Below are 7,121 nucleotides of genomic sequence, written 5' to 3'. Positions count from 1 at the left end.
CCAATGTTGAACTTATTTACCAAAATTAGGTTGAAAATTAAACGGAGATAGGTACGTATAGTTTTTTAAACTTTCTTTGAATTTATTATGATTTATAGAAATTTTTTATCTTGAACTTAGTAGTGCGGTCGCAATAACAATATATAAACAAATTTTGCTAGCTAAATTTCGTCTAATTAAAAAGAACCGTAAATTGAATAAAACACCTTTTATACGCGAGTCCACATTTCCTGAGAATACGTTTTCGTTTTCTTAGCTTGCTTACATTTGGATATTTGTTTTTGTTTTTACCCATCATTTTCAATTATGGACCTATAAAAACTCATCATTAGTAATTATTAATACAAACGGAAAGCATTTTTCCATGAGAAATAAATCATTAACTCTGGTAAACACGGAATAAAAACATCGATTAACAAGAAGTATTACGAGATTTAAAAAATGAATCTGTAAAAAACGACTTTTTTTTGCTATAAATACATCTGTTTTTATTAATAAATATATATCTAGATTTTACTAAATAATAAATCTTCTTCCCCAGGAACTGGGGTCAACCATGCTAATAAATGAGCCAAATCCCAATTTGGTATGACCAACAATTATTGAGTATATTAACTGTTGTAATGTCATACAATTTCAGATAAATGCGTATATGTCAACTTCAATGCATTATCATCGACAACGAGTGTATTTGCCGAGTTTCAGCTCGATTGGATGTTAGGTAGTTCATACATACTTTCAAGAAAACGAAAGTGAATTTCAAATAGATGTTTTGAAAAGATATAATATTTTGGTCACGAAAAATAATAAAATCAGAAAAAAACACAAAATTTCCCTCACGGTTTGAGAACTAAAAATTCCCCTAGCTAAAATTATGTCACCAGAAAAGAAACCGTTACAAATACTGGCACAGATCTGACGTCTGTTCGGTGCCGCTCTTCGCGGGCTTCTGAAGAAATCATAGAATTCAATACAATGTTTCACTCAAAAAATTATTACGTAAGCGCCAAAATGGATTTTAATTTTTGTGTGAATAATTTAATGAAAACGGAAAAAAGTAAATCATGTCAAGTGGTAGCAAATAAACATAGCCATAAAACATTATTTTTAAAAAGTTGTTTCTTATACGAGTTCATAGTAAACTCTTGAAAAAGAAATCTATTTAGTAGTTTGCGCTCATATTTTTCATGACGTAATTAATAATTTTATTTTAATTCCGATCAAGCCAGGTGATAGAACACGCTTAAATGTATCCATGATATATTTTTGGTATTGATAACCTATACCTATTCGTAGAAAAGATTAATCTTAATAGTGCTTTCACTTTTAGCTTCACCTTAAGCGGTTCTTTAGACTATCTTTGTATTCTTGAATACCTATTATAGAAAATTATATAAGTTTTCGAGTAATTTATCACATTTAATTTGCAATTCTCACCGATATCATCGATAATACCTTAATTATTTTAATTTATTTATCTTTATTTATTGGTTCATGTATATTGGAAATTGGCCTCTGCTTTTTATTGTTTATTTATTAACGCCCCTTTTCGGGGCTTTTAAATGAGAATATTGAGAAATATACATTATTTATTTTACATAACTGAATTGCTTCATTAACAACATTTTATATTTGTTTAAAGATAAATTGAAGATTTCCACTGACTTGGTATAATTGTTTCCCTCCATTAGTATTCTGGACAAAGAGGAATACGTATGGTAACTGAATTAAATCCTGACTTCTAGTATTACGTTGTGGAATCCGAAAGCTAATCAATTCTAGCAATACCGGACTATCAACTAAATCACTTAGAATTTTATATAGAAATACCAAGTCAGTAAAAATTGTTCTGTCTAACAATTTGAGCATATTCATATAATTTAACAGAGTGTTGTAGTTCAACATAATTGCTAGAATACCCATTTTAAAATTTAAAAAACGTAAGAATTTGTTTTGTATTCTTTCAACAGCTTGTACATTTATATTGTAATGTGGGTTCCAGAATTGTACTCTAGTTGTCTTCTTACGTAGGCAAAATATAACAGTTTAATACACTTTATATTGTTTGAATTTCTGGTTAGCCTAGTTATAAATCCCAACATCTTAAGCCTTTATGGAGTAATTCTCTGTTTTTAAAATAAATCCCACAACACTGTATTATAGTTCTTCAGAAATGTGGCTTGAATCAATGATTAGTTTATGAAATGTGCAAATACAAGGCTAAATAGTTTCGCATGTTTTCGAAAATCAGTCACACAAATTCGATTCACGCCTGGTCTCTTAGAATTTTTCATACCTCCGCAAAAACATTATTTTTGTTTTTTTTTTAATAAAACAAACACTTTGTATTTAACCACGAATATTTATTATTTTACACATCGACCGGTTTCGCTTAGACCAAGCTTCATCAGGATATAATAATAACTTTAATGTCGTAAACCTTCCTGCGAGTATTCAGATACTTGAACCTCACGTTCGTCTAAGCATATCAACTTACATCATACTATAAAAACAATATGCAGTTTTTCTTTTCTCCAGGTAACATTAATGTGGAGACTGTACCCATCAACGCAGAACCAGGATCCCTAGAAGAAGACGGAGGGATAATTACTTATACGGAAATTGACATTGACCTTCCGGATGTCAAAAAGGAATGCTTAGATCGCTTTCAAAGAAGTTCCCAGACAACAGGTAAAATTAATGTTGTCCGTTAGAAATAAAAAATTCATACTCTTTTATTTCATATTCTTTTAATAGTTCTATTAATCTGTTGCACTTGTTAAGTTTGATTCGTACTTTTTTTCAGACTTATCAACAGATCTCAAGACGCCTCATGTGGAAAAACGTTTATCTTGTACCTATTGTAACTACTCCTGCTTTTATAAGTCAAAGTTAGAACATCACTTGCGTATCCATACTGGAGAAAAATCTTTTTCATGTTCCGACTGCAGTTATTCATGTTCTCGGAAGAGAGATTTGACGACACACATGCTGACTCACAGTGGATATAAACCTTTTTCATGTTCTCATTGCAATTATTCAAGTTCTCTAAAGGGAGATTTGAAAAGACACATGATGACTCACAGTGGACATAAACCATTTTCATGTTCCAACTGCAGTTATTCATTTTCTCTAAAGGGAAATTTGTGGAGACACATGCTGACTCACAGTGGAGAAAAACCTTTTTCATGTTCCAACTGCAGTTATTCATGTTCTCTAAAGGAAAGTTTGAAGAGTCACATGGTGACTCACAGTGGAGAAAAACCTTTTTCATGTTCCAACTGCAGTTATTCATGTTCTCGAAAGGAAAGTTTGAAGAGTCACATGGTGACTCACAGTGGACTAAAATCTTTTTCATGTTCCGAGTGCAGTTATTCATGTTATCGAAAGAAAAGTTTGACGAGACACATGGTGACTCATAGTGAAGAAAAACCTTTTTCATGTTCCCACTGCAGTTATTCATGTTCTAGAAAGGAAAGTTTGAAGAGTCACATGGTGACTCACAGTAGAGAAAAACCTTTTTCATGTTCCAACTGCAGTTATTCATGTTCTCGAGAGGGAAATTTGAAGAGTCACATGGTGACTCACAGTAGAGAAAAACCTTTTTCATGTCCCGAGTGCAGTTATTCATGTTCTCGAAAGGGAAGTTTGAAGAGTCATATGGTGACTCACAGTGGAGGAAAATCTTTTTCATGTTCGAACTGCAGTTATACATGTTCTCGGAAGAGAGATTTGACGACACACATGCTGACTCACAGTGGATATAAACCTTTTTCATGTTCTCATTGCAATTATTCAAGTTCTCTAAAGGGAGATTTGAAAAGACACATGATGACTCACAGTGGAGAAAAACCTTTTTCATGTCCCGAGTGCAGTTATTCATGTTCTCGAAAGGCAGGTTTGAAGACACACATGGTGACTCACAGTGGAGAAAAACCTTTTTCCTGTTCCGAGTGCAGTTTTTCATGTTCTTTTAATGTAAGTTTGACGAGACACATGGTGAGGCACAGTGAAGAAAATCCTTTTTCGTGTTCCGACTGCAGTTATTCATGTTCTCGTAAGGAAAATTTGACGAGTCACAAGCTGACACACGGAAAAACCCTTTTCATGTTGACGAAATAAATATTTGAAGAAACACACGCCTGCTCATACGGGCGGATAACCTTATTGAAGTTCCTACTTCAATTATTTATGTTCACGAAAAGGAGAATTATTTATTTTAACGCCATAAAATTGTTTTTTTTTTCAATAAAAAGATTCATCGGATTATAACCATACAGTGGTACACAGGAGAATATGAGTAATAAATTATAGAACATGTAATGTGTATACAAAATTACTATTGCAAGTGATATAATTGTTAATAGAAGTGCTGTGAGAGAATACACAATTTAAAGACATATCTACTAGTGTAATAATAGTTGAATGAGTACTAGGTTTGTATATGACCTGACATAAATCGAGATATCAAGTGTTTATGATAATAGATAGTAATTAATATAAAATTAATTCTATTTAGGTATAGGGTATTATAATAACATGTTTATTTTATTTAAACAGAATATTAATATGCATAAAAAAGTGACTTGTAAGCAAAATATTATAATAGAGTAATAAGTAGTGAGTTCATTATAAGCTTCAAAATTAATTCTCGTTGGTATAGCTGGGCAGGTATCGCAATTTGGCTTTTGTAATTCAGGGCTATCACCGATTTATTGATACTTTTGGATAAGAAATAATAATTTTTAATAAAATAATACATATGATAGATAACCCTATAAGATATCTGGAGTAAATTCTCTAGACACAAGCGCCAGCTTCTATAGAAGAGGAACATTAAAAAAATCAAAAGCCGTGAAAACTAATTGTATGAATTATTTAAGTTAACATTATAGATTATACTCGGTAATACTATTATACTGTAAATTGTTTAATTATTTAATAAAAAAAAATTAAAAACATAGTTTTGATTTAGTAAAATATGATATACTCACGCAGAAACGCATCATGCGTATTTATTATAGTGACTGAGCTGTGTAATTATAACCTTCTTTTAACTATATTCTCTGAGAAAAGATTGCCAAATGAATGCAATCTAGGTTTAAGGGAGTATCTGAATGACAGCCTTGAGAGGAATATGCAGACCCACAGTTGAGAAAAACCTTTTTCATGTTTCCACTGGAATTATTCTCGTTCTCGAAAGGTAGAATTGCTAAGGAACATGCTTACCCATAGTGGAGAAAAACATTTTTGTTTTCCCACTACAATTATTCACGTTCTCGAAAAGAACGTTTGACCATACACAGTCTAACTCACAGTGACGAAAAAACTTTTTCTTAGTCGTACTGCAGTAATTCAATCAATTATACCTACAGAGTCTAGTGTTGACGTGTTTTTATGTCTGCGTTAAATTAATAAAAAAATCAATAGTGAACTAAGCTTAAAGTACTCAACTATCCTTAATCAAAGACCGCGCATCTAACCAGTGCTTTTTATCTCGTGAAGTGGCGTTATTTTTCAGTGTTTTGGTCTTCACAAAAAACCGACACAAACTGTCAAACTATTCTGAAACGAGCCAGCCTCTATAAAACACAAAAGTGCAATATTTCTAGAAACTTACGTGAAACTATCACTACTAACATCATATAATCAATATTATCAATCGTGAAATCACTTTTTTATATTAAATTCACCATGAATACACAGTGCATCGCTTGTGATAAAAACATTGACACTCCAGCTGATTTCATATCTTGTGCTATTTGTGAAAACACCTACCATTTTACTTGCGCTTAGTATGTGGAAACCTCACGCCGTGCAGCTAGAAATATACAGTGGAAATGCAAAAAGTGCCTTAAAAGTTTAAAAAATAACAAAACTAAAACCTTGTTATGTGAGATATCAAATGATCAAGAGCAATCTATCGTCAAACATGCCAAGCAGACAATACAACCATCAAAATCTGCAAACAGTCAGTCAAGCGGCACTGACAAACTCCAAAACTCAAATATAGATGGCGCAAACCAAGGTCTTCTCACCTCTGAACTATTTATTGAAGAACTGTCTAATTTTAAAACAGCTATAATGGAATTTGTGGAACAAAAATTTGATTCATAGGTATACCCAAAAATATGAATCAATCATATCGCAAAACAAAGAAATCATAAATTCAATACAATTTATATCGGAACAACACGATGAATTGAAAAAGAGTATAATCGAGATCGAAAGATCACAGAAAAAAGTCAATACTGATATGATCGAAGTAAATACGCAAAATTCTGCGCTACAAAACACTATCTCCCAACAAGAAGACAAAATTGACAGGCTGGAGTACCTAGCCCAAATATGCAATATCGATATAAGAGGAATTCCAGAATCTAACACCGAAAATAATATTGAAACCCTAAAAAAAATATCAAAGATTATTAATGACGGAGACAGGGCCGGTTTTAGTACTATCAGCGCCCTGGGCGAGATTTTTACGGCGCCCCCTAACTGCAATTCAATTCCTTACGAAAAAAGGCAATGGGTATAATGGAATAACCGTTTATTAAAAAAAAACTATTTATTTAAAAAAACTTCACTTTTCTAGCCTTTCTATCGGCGAACTCTTTTATAAGGTTATCAAAATCGATATTTTCAGCAATTTCATTTTCGATTGACAAAGTTGCCAAGTTTGTCAATCTAGATTGTGATATTGTCGATCGCAGATAGGTTTTAATCAGCTTAAGCTTAGAAAAACTCCTCTCCCCACTAGCAACCGTTACAGGTATAGTCAATAATATACGCAATACTATCCACACATTTGGATACAGTTCTTGTAGGTTGCGATCTTTGATAAAATTTAAAACATAAGCAGGGGTAACCACATTCTGATTAGGCAAAAAAGATTTCAGGTTTACGAGTTCATCACAGAACATACAACCATCTATATCAGATTTAGAGTCTACAGTTAATTTCAATTGGAGATTACCACAGAGTTTGACAAGGTCGGGTTTTTCCGGAATCTGTTTTATATTGTACAAAAAAGACCAAGATTCCGAGTACTCATTTAACTGTTCAATTCTTTCATTAACTGAAATTAATGTAGTGTCCAAGAGAGAGTTGAAAAATTCAAC

Source organism: Hesperophylax consimilis, chromosome 17 (assembly GCF_061612785.1).
Source record: "Hesperophylax consimilis isolate HC1 chromosome 17, BYU_Hcon_1.0, whole genome shotgun sequence".
NCBI lineage: Eukaryota > Metazoa > Arthropoda > Insecta > Trichoptera > Limnephilidae > Hesperophylax > Hesperophylax consimilis.
Note: the sequence above shows the minus strand (reverse complement) of the source record.